Source organism: Diachasmimorpha longicaudata, chromosome 1 (genome assembly GCF_034640455.1).
Source record: "Diachasmimorpha longicaudata isolate KC_UGA_2023 chromosome 1, iyDiaLong2, whole genome shotgun sequence".
In the NCBI taxonomy this organism is placed as follows: domain Eukaryota; kingdom Metazoa; phylum Arthropoda; class Insecta; order Hymenoptera; family Braconidae; genus Diachasmimorpha; species Diachasmimorpha longicaudata.
Window position 1 is genome coordinate 374,669 of NC_087225.1, and position 21,209 is coordinate 395,877.

General features: G+C 39.1%; 1 protein-coding gene and 1 long non-coding RNA gene across 2 annotated transcripts in view; both read left to right on the top strand.

Moving 5' to 3' along the window:
- Ten-a (Tenascin accessory) overlaps nucleotides 1-21,209 on the top strand; it is a 505,103-nt gene that overhangs the window by 50,341 nt on the left and 433,553 nt on the right. The gene's annotated exons all lie outside the window — the stretch shown is intronic.
- On the top strand, nucleotides 6,857-8,588 carry LOC135161605 (uncharacterized). The gene is made up of 3 exons (XR_010298837.1): nucleotides 6,857-7,017; nucleotides 7,893-7,953; nucleotides 8,431-8,588. It is a non-coding gene; the product is annotated as an uncharacterized LOC135161605 (long non-coding RNA).

Consider the following 21,209-nt stretch of genomic DNA (forward strand, 5'->3'; position numbering starts at 1 on the left):
AATCGTCACCTACCATTTTTAAATAAATGTCGACGCACAGAATGACCTACCAATGACTCATGCTACGCTTTTCCGGACCAATAGGCTAATCATTATCAAAAATTTCTCCCCATCCTCAGCTCCCACAACAAAACATTTTCAAGCACCTTCTCCCCCCCCCCCACATTGACCTTCCAAAAAACCCCACATATCCAAAAGAAAAAACCCCGAAAGACGAAAAAATCAGTGAGATGATTTCCATAACTAAAAATAAAATGAAAAACCAAAAAAACATGAAAAACAAACCCCTTCTGACGAGATAGCCGTTAATGGTTCTGGTTGAGGTGCGAGGGATGTTAGCGCGGTTGTGGTTTTCACCAGGAAAAGGTGGCGAGGGGGTGGGAAAGGGGTAGGTCTGAGCCTCCGGTAGAAGATAGAGAGCGAGTTATGCGTTAACGAGGGACACCTATAGGACCTATAGGTATAGATAACCATGAGACTGTCATTTGGGGTTGGGGAAGGTGAAGGGGTGCGATAGTCGGATAGAACTAGGGGGTTTACTCCCGGTGAAACAAAACCCCGAGTGTGGGCTTTCTCTTCCCCTCAACTGACAGCTTAATTATGTGTCCAACGGACACGTTGCTGTCCAGAGTGTGGCCACTCTCGGTGCGATACAAGTGGGTGAGAATACTCAGGCCATCAGTATTGCAGAAAAGAGAGATAAAATCGTGCGAGGGTGCAACTAGAGATTGTACAACGTATACACCGTACTATGCAAAAGAGGGAATTGGAATTGCGCTTCTACATTCTCGTGTGCTGAGCCGTGTTAAACGACTAGAGTCAGTGTGTACTCATCTCTATCAACGTTGGCTTATATCTCCGCAAAACGTGCGCAGCCCTCTATATATTGTACACGGATGATTGACTCACTTCCCTCAAACACGGACAGTACTTATTGCTTGTGGAGCACATGGATGCCAAGGGGGAACACAAAGGGCTCATTGGAATTTATATATAGTACACACCAGTGCGTTTTTAATGTGGTAATTATTCACTGCATAGACGGGGAGTTCATTGGGGGGTTAATGGAATTTTTCTACTCGTCTTGAAAACAAGATTATTTACTTATTTTTAGACAGTGATTAACGGTTAATTAGACTGGTGAGTGGTGAACGCAGTTTTTAGGAGAGGAATGAATGGGGCAGCCAAGTGGGAAAACGAGATAAGTCACTATTGATCGGTTTTTGGTGAATAGTTTGAAGTCTAGGGGAGATGGGAAAATTTTTATTGAAACCGTTTTTGGGAAGCCAATCGCGGGTTACAATAAATGTCATGATGAATATTTCGATAGCTGTAGTAGATTCGGGGATATCGATTAAGAAGTGGACTTCGAGATGAGGCAAGTTTTGTTGGTGTATATTGGAATTTGTAATTAAATTATGGTTAGATTATTGGAGTTTGTCAAAAACGGTGATAAAAATAATTAGTGAAATTGAAAATTTCCTGACATAAAATAAAAACAGTTTGAAATGTAAAGTCGAATAAAAATTAAGGGCAAAAATTGTAACAGCAGTTGTCGTGCACTACATTAGTCGATTTGCGTTGTCTTTTGCAGAAAGAGAATGTAGCATTACACCGTTATTTTCATCCTGTACGGCTCAGACTCGGGATTAGCTGACAAATTGATAAATGGCTTTTACATAACTGTTTACTGGAGGGAATTAGGAACATTATTCCTTTGATGGCAACTAAGGTGGGGGTAATCTGGGTTCTTCCAGCGATTGGACTCCAACACAGGTGCACCGAGGCAGTGATAAAGAGAAGTAGAAGGGATACGGCACAGGGTACAGCTGGTTTTATACGTGAAGTTGTGTGTGGGTTGCATAACGGACGGTGAACGAGGTAGTTGAGAATGGCTGTTTATTCCACTCTTCTCACCCTTTCCCTTTTGCCACAACCACCAAGATGTCGCTCGGTCGACTGACTCTTGGGTCTTCGTCGAGACGTTGCAACGCCTCTTATCGTTGCCCGACGTAAGAGGCAGACCCAAGACGCTGTTCACTCCCTTTGGCCATCGCACCGAGACAATTTAACGCTGTTTGTAGGTGGATAGGATAAATTCACGGTTCGCCTGACACTGACGAACCCTTTATTACGGTGTACAACTTTACTGATGGACCAGTGCGGATAGGCTTAGACAGTACAGGCTTGTTTTCTATTTTTGGCATTGCTTCTGAGGATTTTTCTCGTCGTCGTTCGGGTGGAAATGTGAAGCTTCGTATTAAAAACTATACTCGAATGGTGCACTGAGAGAAAAATATAATTTTACCAATTAAATAATCTTCTGACAAGAATTTAAAGCGGATTTTTCGATGGAAATTTCGGACATTTGTTGGCACAAAATAAATATGAGTGGTCATTTATATGAAATAGGGGTAAAATCAATCCAAGTGTTTGAACTCTTCTAGTGATTTAGTTGCGTTGGATCATGAGATTAGGTTGTTGTAATGTCTGATAGAGTTACGTATATTGTTATTAAAAATTTTCTGTTTAGAAGTTGGGGAATTTACACTGTCAGTTTAGTTTCGCACACTTTTGCATAATTAAAGAAGACATCGATTGTATATCGAATAGGGTGGGTTCATCGAGATGCTCAATTATTTCGTTATGATCGATCATTTGATAATCGATCATTGGTTAGTGAAGACATGAGGTATTTTCATGAGTAAAAAATGTGTGACAATAAGAAATAGTTACTGATGGGCATTAGCATGTTAAGAGAATTTTATTTTCTCTGTATAATAACATAATTAAAAGATTAAACCACCTCGTTTTTGCACTCCATAAGGAGCTTAAGTCAGATATTCATTGCGCATTCAGTGTTATAAATTATGAGACAAAGTGCTGAAGACATTTGTATCTTCATTATTCCACTTATCGATGAACCTCCGCCTCAACATTGTGTATTAAAAATTTAGAAGAATCGGTGGAAAGCATTTAAAAATCCATTTTCCATCCACGGAGGGAAAACGCAGATCTTATTTATGAAAACCAACCAAATTAAGACAATTCTGGTTAATAATTTCATCGACCCATTGACATTCAAACGAATTTTATTGAGAAACAAAATTGACTTTCGTGGAAAACAAAAGAAATTATTAAATCCCACAGATGTCACGAACTCTCCTCTTTGTTCGGCTGATCGAATTCGAGTCATGCGAGCTCCTTCTATTGTTCTCAATGAGGTTGACCCCGTGGCTGACGGAGAAGTCTGCACGAGCCAACTGTACCAGAAAAACATCAAAATCGAGTTAAAAATGAAATAAAAAATAGAGAAAGACTGTGGAAAAGTTCACCGAGTGAGATTATCCCCTTGTACACACGTGCCAGTACCATATTTTTAAACTCCCGGTCTTTCCCTGCACACACTCATCTTTCCCACTTTTCGCACTCTATGAATATTACAGGACTACATGTATAGCACAGTCTGGTTGTCTGCCGTATACATACGATTTTGTGTAACCAAGCCAAAGACTGTATATTTGGAAAGGCAAGTATAAGTGTTTGGTGAAATTGCAACGTGGTTTGGCCCACCGAAAGGAGGTTAGATACACAAGTTGTGAAATGTTATTTTCTTGTGATAGACGATATATGTATACAAGAAACGAGGTAATGCTTCGTTACCTTTGAGATATCTACTCCGGGTATTGCACTCCACCAGTCACTTCACTGGTACATGATGCACAACTCTCTGAGCAAATGATATCTAATTCACCAATGAATGAATCAATTAAACCATTTGTAAAAAGAAATTAAATCATGTATATTTTATAGTTACTTGAAGTATATTGGATTTTCAACAGTAAAATTGATAACCAATTGATTTTAACAGCATTTTATTACGTACTGTGAATAGATCAAGTAACACGGACCGTTTATGTATCAAAAAAACAATTTGCACTTCAGCTTTTATAGATAACGAACAAATAAACTCGAATAAAATATTAGTAAAAGGGTTTCTCATGTTTGTCTTAAGCGACTCGGTGGAGAACATAAATTATTGCAAAACATATAGTTTTTGTTATAAGTATAAATATAAGATCACAGTAAAAAAAATGATAAAGAATTATTCTTAAATGGAATTCTCCAGTTTAATACTTTATAGGAATTTAATTATTTTGTCGGCACCCTGTTGGGTGGCCAAAATTTTTTTCTGATCTTGGGGAAGTGAGACTGCTCTTCTTTCTGAGTGGAGTTGATGACCATCTAGGGGTACATATTTGATGGAGATGGCTTTATTACATCTCTGGCACTATTTTGGGAGTTCCTTGGACATAAGATGACTATGACGAAGGTGCGAAGGTCCTATTCTGAATCTTCGAATAATTGATTCATCGTTCCCACCGAGAAGCAACGAGACAGATGATTGAGAGTGTCTATTCTGACTTGATGGAGTTTTGAATCCATTTCATTCTATTGTGAATCTAAGGAAACGAACCCGAGCGGTTGTCTCTTTCGAGCGTATAAAATAAAAAGAAATAAATAACATTTACACGTTTAGAATCATTATAACTATCCCATTTCCAATAATCGAAGTCCATTCTTTCCGCTCATGACCCAACGGCTGTGCGATTATGGCAAATGAAATAATTCACAGGACTGTCAGAGAATTTAAGATATAATTTCCCCTCACCACCACGAAAAGGGTATTATAACTTATTGTTCTTTCTTATCAAGTGCCAGACGAATTGAAATATTAACTTCCCCGGAAAGATCGTTAAGAAAATTTCTCCCCGCGAGACAAGAAAGTAGGATTATCAAAACTTTTATTCCCTTATTAGATCCCTCAAATTTTCCTCCTTTGAAAACAAAGTTTTTCATCATTAATAATAATTCCTATTCTCATTTTTATGATTGCAGGTAAGAAATTCACGGAGCTCTTGCGTGCGCGGTCCAGAGATCAAATGGTTGCGACTATTTCGTGTTGAGAGTTATTCTGTTTCGATGAAACTGAGGCCAAAAGACACGAAGTTTCACATCCCTCTGGAGATGTGTGTTAGGAGTCCTCGTGACTCTGTTATCTAATTTCGACGGCTTCTCCAATTACTTCACCAATTACACGTAAGAGAATGAGGGTCTTGCTGGTGCATGTAGAGGGTGAAAAAGTGAGCTGTTTCAGGTTAAACTGGGGGAGAGAGCTTGCTATGTAGGTCTTTCAAAGCTGCACGTGACGAGAAATTATGTTGGAAGGAGTATTTCCTTTATTCTAAAGTTAATGCTACCACTCTGAGGGTGCAAAACTTCATTAATTTGCCATTTTATGATTGACTAGCAGTGCAGAGTTGGTACTATTTTTAACCCCAAAAAACTCTCGTCGAGTGCAAAATTGTCGTGTAGTTTAGCTCCTCTACACATCTCTTGGCCAACTATTCAACCCAGGAAGGAAGTAGTTACGTTTTATAACCTCTGGGCAATAATCGTTTCCACACGGGTCTATGACACCGGATGTCTACATTTCAGACGTCTACGTGTGTAACCCCTTCTCATCCCACCATGTTCTCCATTTTTGTAGTTTCTCTGGTCTTTTGTCTTATACGACAAAAATGCATAACTTTCTGTAGCGGCACGCACAGTTTATACGACTGAACTTCTACCCAACAGTAAGAATATATTGGTTATAAAAACGATATATAAAAAAAACTCATGTGATATTGCTCTCGGTATTGCATGTTATACTGGCGTTTCGTGAGGGAAAGCTCCCTCGTTGTGCGACTATACGAGGGAAATTAATTTTTTTTTCTTTTCGCTAACATAGAGGAGAACTGAGAAAAAAGAAATGACAGAGTGGTCGAACAATACCGAACGAGATCAAAAGACTAAGCTTGGGGCAATCTTATGGATCGAGCCCGCTATGACAGGAAGTCAAAGTTTCCTGCGACGCATACATGTATATGGTTCATTAGGAGGCAGTTGATTGGCAATTTGAAGTGCTTTTGAAGTTATGTATGAAATTTCATATCATGTCTGGGTCTGGCGGGTGTAAAGCGCATAACCCGAAGATCACGGGTTCGAATCCCGGTCGGGAATATCAAGTTTTTTACGAAAAATTTCCTGAATATCTTACTTACATCTCAATGCCTGGCGATGTATCGGCCGATATTTTCGACTTTTAAGCGATTATTAATAGGGTAGAATGGAAATCGAACCCGGATCTTTCCATTTATGCATTAGGTGGCTTTTAGTTCGAAGCGCACTGAGAGAAAAATATAATTGTGTAAATCATATTTATTTTGGATAAAGAATTCCTGAAATATTCTTTGGAAAATGTGCTTTAAATTCATGTCAGGAGAATATTTATTTCACAAAATTAGATTTTTCCTTCTTCTTGTTCTTAAATTATATCGTTCGTGGTAACAAGCGCCAAAAAGTAAATATTCTAGATATAATTTTACGAACCAAAAATAAAATTTTCGAGGAGATAATGATGTTTCATTCCTGTTTAACAATTTGTACTTTAAACTATCTCAATTATATTGTATAGAATATCATAAATGACGTAGAAATCGATAGCATATAACATAGCACGCTCGATAATATTCCACAACAGGCCTTATCATATGTACAGTTCAATTTCCTTCATGCAGCAACTGGAATAACAACTCAGTATACTTTTTAATTATTATAAGGGGAAAAAATCATAAAATGACGCGATTGCTCATATTTTTTTACCGATTGCACGCAGCGAAGAGGAAAATCAGAAATATTTACGTCGTCTGTTTAATCAAGGTGTGTAAATATTCGGTTGAGAAAGAATGAAATTCGGTAAAATAAACTTTGCAATTAATTATGAAGAATATCTCTCGTATAAATTGGGCTCCTTCTTTAAACAGTCATCACTCGCATTTCAATTAATCGATTCTCAGAGTCTAGCTGCAGATAGAAAATTCCCTCATCATGAAATATCTTTATATCTTCACCGTAATTGCTATGGTCCTGGCGGCCGTTAGCGGTCAACGTTGCACAGGGCGCGGATTCCGGGTGAGTTTTCAAAATTAAAATATTGAAAAGTTATAATTTCATTGCGATAAACCTGCTCAACTTATGCACGAATAAACTTTAATCAATGGCCAGTCGACCCTGTTAGTGAATTTCATAGCTTTAGTATACATTCCACTAATTACAAAATATTGTACACAAAAAAAATTAGTAGATTTTTGCCACTCGGGATAATATGTTCTATCAAAATATTTTCTGCTGGATATTTTAAACATAATTTCGATGTGTATCGACTCGTTGATACTTCGTGTCTCATCGAAAATTAATTTGCGCTGATTAATTTTTATCCCGAGTTAGAGAAATTTTATTTTGATGTATAATAAATTTTTCTCTTCCAATCCAGTAGTTTTTGTGCAGGTAACAACTAAAATTTCAGATCTATGCGTACCTTGCATTCTACCGGTAGAGTAGTTTCCGTTTTTCTCAGGATAAGTTTCTCCAACCTAAAATAAATTTTTCCTGTTCTATATTCATTTTTACTAAGTGACTTATTCGAATAAAGTGTTTTATTAGATACATTAATTTTAATTGAAAATTTATCGGCGCATAAACATTATTTCCTGATGAATTTTGTAGATTTTTGTATGAAATTCTTTCGTCTGTGGATTTATAAACGTACACATTTCCAAAGAACTTCGATACACTACAAGATGAGTAACAAAACATGAAAAACGTATGATTGAAGATGAAAACTATAATTGAGATGGACTTTTCACATGAACGTGGGTGAATTATTTTGACACTCGCAAAAATCCCGATTAAAACTTGACGTAATATTCTGCATATCTGACACAAATTTTGTGATAGAATACGGAATGATAAATTATACATTATTAATGTGATTTATGTGGGTTCAGTGCTCTTCCAACCGACAGTGTTGCTCGCGTATCTGTAATGCTTGGAGGAGGAGATGTACATGTATGTATAAATAATCTCATACTACACTGTTAAAAATGGTTGTTTGAAATTTTTGCGTCAATTTCCAGGAATTTAAATCATATCTAATGTAGGCTGCTATTCGAGGCACTTTGATCATTGGAAATTCAAATTGATTCCCTGTTCATATGATCGAAAAATCAATAAATTACTTAATTGTCCCTGCAAATATTACCCAAAAATTTAAAAAATCCTGAAAATGCAGGCAAAACAGACGAGCTAATATAGTTATACTTCTAAATAGTATATTATATTGCATGAACTATACTGGGACGTCAACAAAACTGTTAAATTTCCCTTTCCACAAAAAATCATGAATTTAATTAAATTCTATCTAAATCGTGACTTTTTTTCTCTCGTGAAAGTGACTACCACGTTTTCCAGGAAATTTCTATAAATTTCTCACAGTCTAATGATAATGGATTAGTCACTATTATTAATCATCCGATGGATTTTCAGAAATAAATGTCTGGCAGATGACCTCGACGTTGCTAGAATACTCGAAGACAGCATTTTTTAAGGCTCTCATTTGGTATTAACTGGATCGTTATGTTGTACAAGTGCTCATTGTTAATTTGTATATCACGAATACAAGAAAATACAACTATTCAAGCATACGATTGATTTTTAACTCTGACTCTTCCTTTGGCGTTTTTTTTTTGTAAATTCATAATTTCTTCCACATATTCCAATTGAATATTCGAATATGTACAATTTTACATATTCCAATTGACTCCTTAATTGCATTTAGTACGACTGTTTTTAAAGTGGATGATTTGCACTATCATTCATGTGAAAATTAGGTATTTTATTTTTTTTTTGAAATATTTTAATTCAATTTAAATTTGTGAATGGCAGTCCTCTAAATATTTACAAATAAATTTGGTAAGGTTGCGATTTGAAACATCACATAGCGGATCGTCTCCTGCAGCGCGAATAACAAAATCATCTGTTCCAAGTGATGCGGTTTGGTCCGGAATTTTAATTATATTATTCTAAAAAATATAATATCGCCGAGGACTCAATAGAAAAACTGTATTTTTGGGGATGACATCATTGTTGTCGGTAGATCTATATTATATATTCCCATATATTCCCACTTTGGATCAGTGTAACGGCTATCGATCTCACGAGTTGAAATATGCTATTTTCAGATCATGATGTATGTACGTATTTACGTATGTATTACATGGATGAGCGTATGAAATCGATCGTTGGTCGACGGTTACTGAAAACTTAATTAGTTACAGAAGTTAAACTGTCATTCCAAACGTTCTTCCCAATGTGGTCTAGAACCAGATGAATTGTGAAATAAAACTGTTTCACCTGTTTCTGACAGAATTTAGCTTTAATCACGTGGAACTTTTTCTTTTATTTTAGTGCTGCACGGATACAAACATTGTTTCATCGTCTAGTAATCTCGTTGTAGTTAGGACATTCCCAGGCAATTACTGTACTATTCAGTAAAAGTCGTCGACTGCGTAGTAAACATCTGAAAAATATTATCCAAAATTTATTAGATCGAATATAGTTAATTAATGAGTTCAATTTATAATATGATAAAAGAAATTCCATTCCGAATCAAATTATTAATATATCATTAAAATTATTTCTGTGCTACGACGAAGACTATTTTTTATGTATTTCAATTACTGAAATCAATGCACAGAATTTATTTAAACTGTCCCCATTATTACACTCTGCGATATATTTTTCAGAATGGTGACTAATCCAGGGTAATATTTTCACAGTACATTAAATTAGATCGAAATCTGCTATTTTATTTAATCCACTATAATTACACAAGAATTAATTCGCAAGGTGCGATAATCTGATAGTTTGACATCAATTTTCTCCAATTATTTTTGGCTGCTTCCCCCAACGATAATTCAACTTTAAAAATATTTTATCTGCGAATATAGAAACGTAATTTGAATCTTCGACCCCTAAGTCTTCCCTCCCCCACCCTATGTACATAAATCACTCCCTAAAAAATTTGCCACCCCCCACTGAAAAAATCCAATTTTCAAAATGAATTCTCCACCTGTCCATAAATAATATTCATTCAAATTGACGCATTAAAAATATTCACCCACCAGAAGAAAGAATATTAATTGTTGAAAATCTATCGCCTGTACTCGTTGAAATGTTTCCAGCAAACAAGAATATAGTGCAAACCTATACATCGAAATTTCCCAACCACCCCTCTCCCTCCCCCAATCCCTTCACCCCTCGTTCTCGATTCCAAACATTGGCAATTAATTCTGGCCGTGCACCATCAATGTACAGTGTACTATACACTATCAGTTCCGTGAGTGCTCGAGGGAGTCGTGTTTGTGACAGTCGAACAGTGCTGCTGGTTTTCGGTCCACCCCTACCCCCACCCGCCCATTCCTTCCATCTCTTTTTCACATTCCCTCTACGTCAGCAGCCTCCACGAGCCCCAGCTCTCTCCCTTTTTCCTCCCTCCACCTTTACCCCTGAAAATCCCACACGAATTGTCGGGGTGGCACGGAGTTAGTACAGCGGTGCATTTCTGTTCTCGATAAAAAAAAAAAAAACTCCCTGGTCCCTCCTGAAACCCTCCACCCTTTGCCGCACTATACCTTTTCTACGCTCCTTCATTGCCCCGTGGTGCGGTCCCATTCCAAATGCCACCGTAGAGAATGCACGTCTATCATAACAAATGACTGCAGTCGTCGAACACATACACACACATACTCATAGAAAAATACGTATCCCTGGCCTCACACCCTCAACTCTACTCAGTATATCCTGTTTTTCCTCTCCTACCGCGTCCCCCAGCGTCCAAAGGTTTTTTCAATGTACATGGCTCCGAGAGTTTTTTTTTTCGGTGGTGTGAGGGTTGAAACAAAATTCATTGCCCGTTTTTTCTACCAATGTCGAAAAGTTGTTTCGGCCTGGCTCCCTCCCCCGATAAAACTACATCCATGGATTTCTAACGATGGTTATGTATCTGCTTTCTCATTCATCCGAATTTTCTAGCGAAGAAATGCTGAGCCACGCACAGTCCCCCCCTCCCCCTCGACGAACTGACTTCCGGTGGGGGTGAATTGGCCTTCGCCCCCTCCATTCGTATGTGCATCGTCTCGTGAACGATAGTAAGAAATGATAATGGCACTGTGAGATAGTCCGTGGACTCCTCGGTCAACTCCCTTAATGGCCCATTACGCCCGACCATTGAATGAATTTTCCACTAGTCACGACAGTAGTGTTGGACCGCCTGTGGTCAGACCGACACGCAGATTTCCCGGAAATTCAGTTTTCAAAGCAGTTGCAGAGTCCATGTACTCACCGGCCCCTCCTCGGACTTCGCCTGACTGTTTCATCCCCTAAATTTTCCGTACTTCCAAAATGTCTGGCACGAGGGACCATTTCGGACAATAAGCTGGAAGACATTGGCAGAAATGCTGTACCTTTTCCTCTGGAAATCATATAATTCTCGTCGATCCAATGCGGGGGGGGGACCTTTCCGGTTTGAAGAGTTACTCGAGACACCCCTAGTACTTATCTCTTTCGTTGGTTAACTGCGCTGAGGGGGAGGGGTTGCATTTGGGGATAAAGAGCACTGACAAAAATCCAGTCCCTCAAAACATTTTTATCCCCAATGGCTTTTACTTTCCACATCACTTCCTTTTGTCTGAACTCTGCTATTTTTACTTCAGCCATCCACTTTCCAGGGTCCAAGTACATAATTCACGGTGAAGGATTTTCTTACTGAGGATGTGAAAAAAACTCGGTGAGTCTATTCGCGATTGGAAAGAATCTCTGTCTCACTTCAAGCTGTAGAAGCCACTCAAACTGATACAGAGTAATCGTCATGGGGTCTCCACCTTTACCCTCAACCACTCCTACACGTATCAAGTCTTCTCCTTTCACCTGGTGGTGTACAACAGGGAGAAAGGTCGATAACCAACGGAGTAAAAGTAAGAGACTCCGATACTCCAGTGAAATACCTTTTATATCCGAGGTAAGAGGTTGAAGCAATTTGACCCTTTGGTGAAAACTAGCACGATGCTGTCGAAGTAAAAGAGCTGGCTTTTCACTGGCTTCAATGCCCTCTCTCTCATCCTCATCCCTGGCCATCAAGCTAATACCCATCCATGCCTTCTGCATGTGGGGTAAACAAAAAAAGTTGGGGGTGTAAAAATGGGATAAACTTCATGGGAATCATCATACGTGCTTTAGGGAAGAAGAAACTATTTACATAACATCACCAAGCGATGGCAATGGAGTTTGGATATTTTGGAACACTATCACAGGTCAGAAATGTCAATTCTGATGATCTAGCTAGTGGAAGTAATCTTGATTCCAGAGTTGAATCCAGGATTACTGGAAACTTGGTGAGTGTTAGAATTTTATCGAAGCTTGGTGCAACCTTGAGAATCTAGGCTCGATCCACCTTGGTCAATTCTCAATCAAGCCGGCTCACCTGGGGCTCTCTCATATCTGAAGAGACTACATGAAATCTAAATATAGCTCGTGGGGTAACGACTCTCTGAGCTTTATCTCCGTAAACGGATGAGAGAAAACGAGAAAAAAGGGTACGTCGAGGCTAAACGGAACCTCTTAAACTGTCGTTCACATAGCGATCTCGGTACAAAGTTTACGCCTGTGGAGTACATAATGGTCTTCTATTTTTGGGGTGAGTGGAGGTGAAGTTGGGTGGATTTTGTCGTTGAAATACAAAGGCGTTTATCAGACCCTGAAGCGAATGAATTTGAAAAAAAATCCATCGATTTTCAGGTGATTGTAATAATAGTTTCACGAGGTGGAGTTAATTTTCAATTAAGCCCTTCCCTCTGTGGTTACATTCTGGTGTGTAACATGGAAAAGAAATTTGAGGGTTTATCGAGAGTATTCAGGCTAATGGGTGGGGATGCATTGTTGGTTAGTCAACACTGGGCGAGTGTTCGTTCAGTGGTAATATTGGGGGATACGCATGATTACGTACGTCGTATTGTTCTCCATCGTGTATTCTGCATTAGGGTGGGATGTAGGCACGATATACGATGAAGTGAGGCTTGGTTCGTACAGTATAATTGAACATATACCTGGCTTCGTATAGTTGGATTATTCCGGTGGTATTTGTTTCGTGTTAATTCATTAATAATGACATCAACGGAACTCAGAATTACTCATCATCCCCATTCTTGTAATAGGTTTGGTGATCAGAGGAACTATTAATGGAAATTATAATCAACTTCAATGGTCATCATTGGAAAGTGTTAAGGGAGCCATATTTTCTCTTTAATTGTTCGTAATATTCAGTAGATTATTTGAAAATTTCGGACGATTTATTTATTAGCAAACTTCGATTTTTGATTTTTTTTGTTCGGGAGAATAAGAATAGAACATGAAATATGTTAGGGATTTTAATGTTCTTTCAAAGAAAAATCAGTTGCATATTTCATTTTCTTTGCAAGATGAATCCAAGTTCCTTAAGTTCGTATTTTGCATAATGTCACACTCAAAAAATGATGTTTTTGCCAGTTATTGAGATTTAATACTCACCCTGTGGGGATATATTATACGTCAGTTCCCGCATCACATTGAAATTTGCAAATTACCAGTCTTTATACCCCATTCCATTTTAGCATGTCACGTTTAAAAAATTCTCAGTTTTTCCTCTACTTTCAGTGAACAGTTCTGCTCTTTCCGATGGACATACATTAAATTATCCCTAATTTGACCTCTGAATTATAAAATTATAAGCATTTTTCATCGCCTTATGACAGATCTTAATGAGAAAATGAAGCTTCGTGCTTTTATTGACCACAATTTTGGAATCTATCACGTCCAATCGATTCAGTGCACCCCAACGCCGCGTCTCTCTAGTAATAAAAAATTTCGATGTGACACTTCGTCTTCATTTGCCGCACTGGCAAAAGCCTCGAATTAACCCGATATTCAGACCTTTAAAGAATGACTTTATGAAACTTTCATCACCTGTTTACCATAAAATGAGAATTCTTTTTCACCCGAGACAGAGGATTCAGCACTTTCAACTGGAAGATGCACGCTTTATTCCCTGAATTTTACCCCTCGGCAATATGGGCTTTTCACGACAGATGTATTAATCGCAGGAAAATTACGAGTAGAAAGTCTCGGAGAGTGTGTTTGAAAGTGGGACTAGCTCGGCGCTAGGAAGTTGGCCCCGAGACGGTGGGATAAATTTCCCGAACAGGAGATTACCCCCAATAGCAGTTCTCACTGCGTACCTACTACGTTATTACTGGACCAACCGTAGTGTAGCCCCCAAGCGAGTTCACCCTCGTCCTCTCCCTCTCTCTCACTCTCCATCGCATTTGTGCCGAAGAGCATAAATTCTTTTATTTCATTATTTATTCGTTTTTTAATTTACTCCGGGAGGGTGGGGACGGTGGCGAAGGGGAGGAAAAGAGGAGGAGATTGGGGGTTGCACATTAATCTCAGATATTGCGAACATATGCGAATTTCGCGCGACTGACAAACTTCGTAATTAAATGAAAGATTTTTTTTTATTGAGGCCCTGTTGAGGTCGTCTGAGGTAATTTCGATATTTGGGCATACGAAACTGTAGAGTGTCCAAGTAATTTTGACGACTTGGAATTGATGGTAAATATTAGTTGATATCTCCCCTAAATAGGATATATCATACCGTACCTGACATTTTAGGAATTAGTTCACGGTTGGAAATTCAAAAGGTGGATCGTATTTAGTCGATCGTGTTCTTACAATATTCAATCAAATATTAATAACATTTGAGTTTGAATTCAATTTAAGATAGTGTTGTTCATAGACTTCCGCACCGCTCAAAGTTCAAAATAACGCGATTTTCCAATTTCCAGAATTATAATTGGAATTCCAGGTCAGGTTGAAATGAATTTTCAAATAATAGGAAATTCAGAATAATGCCATTATCGTGTGAATCCAAAAATAGCAATTTGATCTATTATTCAATCAGTTTTTCCGTCCCAAAATCATTCAAAATTCTGTATAAACAAGTGCTTGTGGCCAATTCCAAAACATTTTAATCACAGCCACAACATTTCAACCACATTTTCATATTTTAGAACTTCAATAAATCAATAAAGTCACCAATAAATTAATTTGATGATTCTCTTTTGTGTTTTCCCCACAGCATAACTCCTTTAACTTCATTACAAAATCCATTTTTAATTCATCCATCTGTTCGTAAAGATTGGAATTTGTGCATTCACCTCAGACGTTCCCGAAATATGTAGATTTAGCAATGATTGACAAGCTTAATAATCGAATGGAATACGTTTGGGGACTTCATATCCCGCCCACGCGGATCTATTCATCCCTTACATAGATCACACATTGTTCGCTCCTTCGCATTCGGCATTTCATCCCTCTATCACTCAACGGATGTACCGTCACTCCAGAGATCGATCCAATTAACTTTTCTCTGCCACTGGCAAGCACAATTTTTTTTCCCACCACTCGTTCTTTTTTTTCATTCACTTTTTACCTTTTATTTTTTCCCCTGTCTTTTCCCTTTTTTTCCCTTAATTTGACTCCCGTTCGTTCGCTTCGGCACCTCTCCCCTACCAGCATTGGTTTAGATTCTAGAAAAGAGTTGTTACCAAAGTAGTGAGAGCGAGTGAAAGTGAGAGAGGGGTGCAAAAAGCGCTGTTGGACGCTTGAAAACAATTACGATGACAGCGCGGCATATCGGCTATCAGCCCTTATACTTTAACTCTCACTTCTCGCTCGATTAGGTTAATCAACCGAGCCAACGTTGCGCACCAATTATTTCTACGCGTCACACCAACACATTTTGTCACAGCGTCCAACACAAGTACATTATCGCCACACCTCTCTGTATCCCGTCACTCCCCTTTCCCTTTAGTAAATGAAGTTACCAAGGGTAAGAAAATAAAACAAGTGGAAAATAATGATTTTATTTTCACCAGTAATTCAAGTATCTTTCGAGGACATTTTCGGTAGGTGAGTACGACTGAGAGAAATTGTACAGTGCAGTGAGTTACGTCGTCATATAGTTGAAAGGATACTCAAGGTGACGGCGTTGGGTGCTCTTTTGGTGGAGGTGACGATGCCCTGAATACGTCCCGTTAAGTTTCCAAGTACCGAGAACTAGAGAGTGAGAAGCAAAATGAACAAGTGTGTGGGATGGGCTTTGCCGACGGTTTAGGGGTTGACGACGATGGAGGGGCGGGGGGGGGGGTGGACCTTTGAGAATGAAGATCTCACGATTGTGTGGGAGACCTACCAAGGCACAAACTCTGGAAAATTGTGAATGTAGGTGGAGAAGAGTCCCTAATTGTAACAAACAACCCCTTTTATCCATGACGTGGGTTGTACAGTCCGTCTCCCTTCCTCGGCTGTCCTTTCGTCCCCTCACGTTTTCAGGGAGGCAAGTGCACAGTTGGGGATATAGTTACATGTGCGATAGTTGTGTATGTACGGGGGCAAATGGGAGGTGAGTGGGAGGGGGAGGTATGGAGCAATGGCTTTGGTAGTGAGCTCTCAGCATTCCTCTTGGTTTTCACCATTCTACGGTTTGCCCCCTGGCATCGTTTGCCAGTCCTTTCTCTACGTAATGTTATTCTTCTTTTTCTTTTCTCCTGAGTCGATCTATTTTTTTCCCCTGTTCACCTCCTCCCCCCCCCCCCCACTTCATGGAGACATGAGAAAAATCGTTGACCCTGTATCCAACGACAATTTCAACTTCATTTCAAACTCCAACGAGCACACATCCTCAATGCCACATGTGGACGAGAGTTGACTGTGAAAAATATTAGATCGATGAAAAATTCAAACCCCTCATCCCTTCTGGCCTCCTCCTACCACTTGTTTTCCATCTTGGCACAGAGCTTTTGACCCTACGCAAGCATCCCTCAGCTTGTGTCCTCCAGGGGATTTCACCGGATAAACATGGTCCGGATTTCATTTCCAAGACACCTGTACCCAAGACTACGTTCGATACTACAATCTTTCATACAGAAATAAAAAAAAAATATGTTTGTGTATGGGAGGTGGGGATGAACATCTGTGTGAAGAATATACTGGGTTTTGTGCTTTATTTTGAGATACTGGGGGGTACCCAACTCTTTGCGCTTTCATATTTTCCTTAGCTCAGATTGCCTTGTACGAGCGTACGACAACGGCACGCGCAAAAGGTAATGCGAGACTCTGTCTCCCTGAGTCTGTCTACTCTTCTCCACTCCACTTCCATCCACTTTTTTCAGTTTTCAAGACCCTCCTTCTCTCTCTCTCTCTCTCTGTTTCATTCTGCAGGCCATCTTCAAGAGGACCTCGGCCCCGGAGCACAGACTTTGATTCAACTTTCATTTACTTTGTCAACCCTCCGGACGGGAAATATAATTATAATCGTAACACAAAAGGGGTGGAGGGGGGAGAACGAGGAGGAGGGGTGGTTAGGAGTTCGGCAAGAGGGGAATGGCTGAAAATAGAGGGGAATAAGAAAAGGACGAGTGGCTTTCGTGTACGTAACCGGGGATGCGGTCGTCGGCCTCTCGACGCTTTTGGATACCCTACGAAAAGGGGTGGGTTTTTTGTATTTCCCTTTTCTTCTCTCTTATTTCTTACTCGAGAGTTGAGACTGAAAGTAGTGAGAGTCCTTCGATCCACTTTTTATTCTCATTTTCTTTCATTCTGTGGCACGTTAAAGACTGAATGCGGAGAGTAGTTCAAAACCACCCTATCCACCCCCTTCTATTTTTCGTGGATTATTTGCAGTCCAACGATTCTTTCTACCCCCGTACCTCTCCCATCTTTTTCGTGGGCGGCATGTGAGAAAAGTTCTAATGTGTTTTAAATTATTTTTCGAATTTCGACTGTATGTTGCACGTTCGAATAATTTTCCCGGCGAATTTCTCGTTTTCGTGTGGGTAAAAGAGTGGAAAAAAAACCACCGACGCGACTCATTTCCCATCCACATACTACCTTTGGAGGGCTCATCTTTTTACTTTTTTTTCCCCTCATTTCAACCTCACTCTCGCGCCGTACAACCATTTGGCTCGAGGTCTTGTGGAGAAAAGTTTTTTTTTTTCGGAGTCACCGCTAACCGAAGAGCGATGCTTATTTATTGCCAAAGCTTTTCCCAGCGCAGTGCACAAACGCGACTGTGTCCCTTTCTGAATTTATTTCCTCAAGAAAAAAAATGTTCGCTGTTGAAAAAAAAAGGAGAGAGGAGAGAGGTAAGATGAAAAGAATGAGAAAAGAGATGGAATATTCGGTGAAGCTTTGCACTCAGAACTTTGCCTATATCCGCCTCGAAAGCAAATCTCTCTCATAATCTCAAAATTACCAAGTTCCACTTGGAGAGAGAAACAAAATAGAATTAACATTTCTCGCAGTTCAAATGTCCGCTTTGAAAAAAAATTCTCAACTATTCCCAAGTCCGGGATAACCGTTTAATTCGTTGATTTCGTTTATCTCCACGTCTGGACTTTTTCGTGAGAAAGAAAAAGGAAAATGGGTAAAAAATGGAATTCATAAACCCGAAGGGATGATTCCTTTTTTCTCCCTCATTGGATTAAAAAATGTTCGTGTATTCTGGGGGCAGTTTTTGCGTACACAATGGCAGACAAAGAGATGTCAGTTATGGGGGTAGTATAGATAGAGGAAAAAAAGATAGTAGAGTCGAGCGGTGGACGGGGCGATATCAAGGGGGTGGGGGTGGGTGAGTAAGAAGATGGTATGACAGTGGTGTGGCGATGGAAGTTATAGAGTGAGAACGAGGGACAATGGTTTGACATATCGTCCTGTCATCGCCACAGCGTCGACCAGTCCCATCTCTGAGAGCAATCGTCTTTCTCTGTGCTTACCTCGACACGCGAACGGGGAACGACGCGGGATCGAGTGAGAGATGTGCAACGAGCGGTGACGGGGTAGCGAATGGAGGGGGGATATACCTAACCCTGTCCTTACCTTATACACCACTTGCTCCCCCGACGATTCACTGGTCGTAAAAAAAAGAGACGTGTCATCGTTCTCCCGGAGACCGTTTCCTAAACGAGTCTGTGGGTATGTGTGGGTGTGTATGTATATGGGTGTATATGTGTGGAGGTGTGTCCAGGGGGTGAGGAAAGAATGTCTCAACTTCTGGATTAGACGCCATAGACATTCACATGTGCAAAGGACAAGTCTTACCCTGCAGACTGGTCGTTTGATTTGCAAGTTGAAAGGTTCAACGTTGGAAATTGTTCTGACCTTAATTGTCAAACGAGAGTGGAATCGTAAAAAAATTGAGTTTTACACTGTCACAGTTTTGGTGAATTTTTTTTTCTGGTTCGAGTACCATTCAGACAATTGTTCAGTCTCAATTTGTGGATTTGGCCAAATTGCTTGGATTGGATTTTTTTTTATTTTGCGGGTTCGGAGGGAATGGGAGGAAAAAAATCTGGGGATTACGAAATAAATAGAATATTTTAGAGAGAGGTACAACAATGCAGATGTATCATTCCCGAAATATCAATTTGACCGTTAACCACAATGCCGTGACAAGATTCAAGTCGTTCACATTTATGCATTCTCTTTCGATACAGTATCGAACATTTTCTTTTTTTTTTCGCTTTCAACCATTTATTTTTATTTCTTTCAAACATCAACCATATCGATATGTGGAGGCTTTACAACACTGCTCATAAAATTTTATGTTTCCGTGGTATTCAATTTTCATATCTCTTGTCCAACTCGTTTTGTTTTTTTTTTTATCATTTTTTGTTTCGGGTTTTTATGTCTCTCTGGTGGAACAATGTCGAGGGCATGAAGAGTGCCATCAGACCGAGGAGTAAAGCCAGATCTGAGCTTACCTATGATGATATCTATAAAGCTAGTGGCTCTATAAACACTAGTCCTTTGAATTTATTTTGAGGCGCATAGAATGGAACTTTAAGTTACGGTTTAATTGAATTTATTGGAAATGTGATTCACACTACTAGTACTATTATTATTGTTGTAATTTTTTATTATAAAAAGAAAGAAATATCGGTACTATTGACACCTCGAAAATCTACCTTGATTATTCATCATTGGTTCAACCACGTCTGGCGGCAAATTTAAATTCAAAACTTTTTAATTTTGTAATTATCAATCTTGAATGTTATAATTACAGCGCAATATCAAAAAAATATTTCGCTCCACTGTTACTTCATCAGTTAAATTATCTCATTCCTATCGTATTCCTGGTAATGTATGCATTACTTTATCTATTTAAGCTTTATCATGCCAATCGTGAACTGAATTTTTTGTTCTGCTAATAGTAAATACTCCCTCAGTTTTTTTTTCCTTTCTCTGTGCGACCTCCTAAAAGACGTTGTATATGGACTGCAAATAGAGGTATGAATGCACTCGGGAATGAGAACAACTGCATAAATGTTTTTTAAGCAGCTCGACTCCATTTCAATTAATATTATCTCCTGTTCAATGGATGTAAGTAAATGTAAACTAGTTTGTTTTCTTGTTGTACTTTAAATCGGGGTTTCAACTGCGCGAATTTTTATACTTCACGGAGATACCTGATTGACGTTGACTTCAGATAAGAATGTTGCAAATAATAATGTCAGCATTAATTATAGATATCAATTTTACATGTCACGTATGTGTACCCTCAGATCATTCTCAGTATAATAATTCTTTCATCAAAAATTTAAGTTACAGTTCACATGAATTTTCCAATATGTGAAGACTCCTGTGCATGTGATGTTTAATTATTCAACAAAATCGAGAGTTGTAGATAGAAATCATTGAAATATCAGCGATAATCCAATATGCGCAGTATCTAATCTTCATTCATTTTACCGTGACGCAGGCGATTTTTCCATTCCCACACGTCCTTAAAAAAAAACTAAAGAATTTAAAATTAAAAAGAAATAATTTCCGCTTCACCCCAATCGGGAGTCGAACCCCCATCTCCCAATTTTGCGCTGGGTATTGTTTTCTTATCTCACCAGCTTCTTGATAAAATAATAATTCTCTCCCACTCGTGTACACCGGAAACCACCCCCGCCATAAATTTACCCAAAAGTAAATTGTACATTTGACATTAATGATTCTTGCAGTGAAAACTCTTTCCAAACACTCGGTATAACTACCGCAGGTAATAAGAGCCCGCGTAATTATTGAAAGTGGTATTCTATAGGGCGGCTAGCGGGTGGTGTAGGGGTTGGATTGCATGCAACGCACAGTTCAAACCCGAGAGATCGGCAGGTAATGGTAATTGA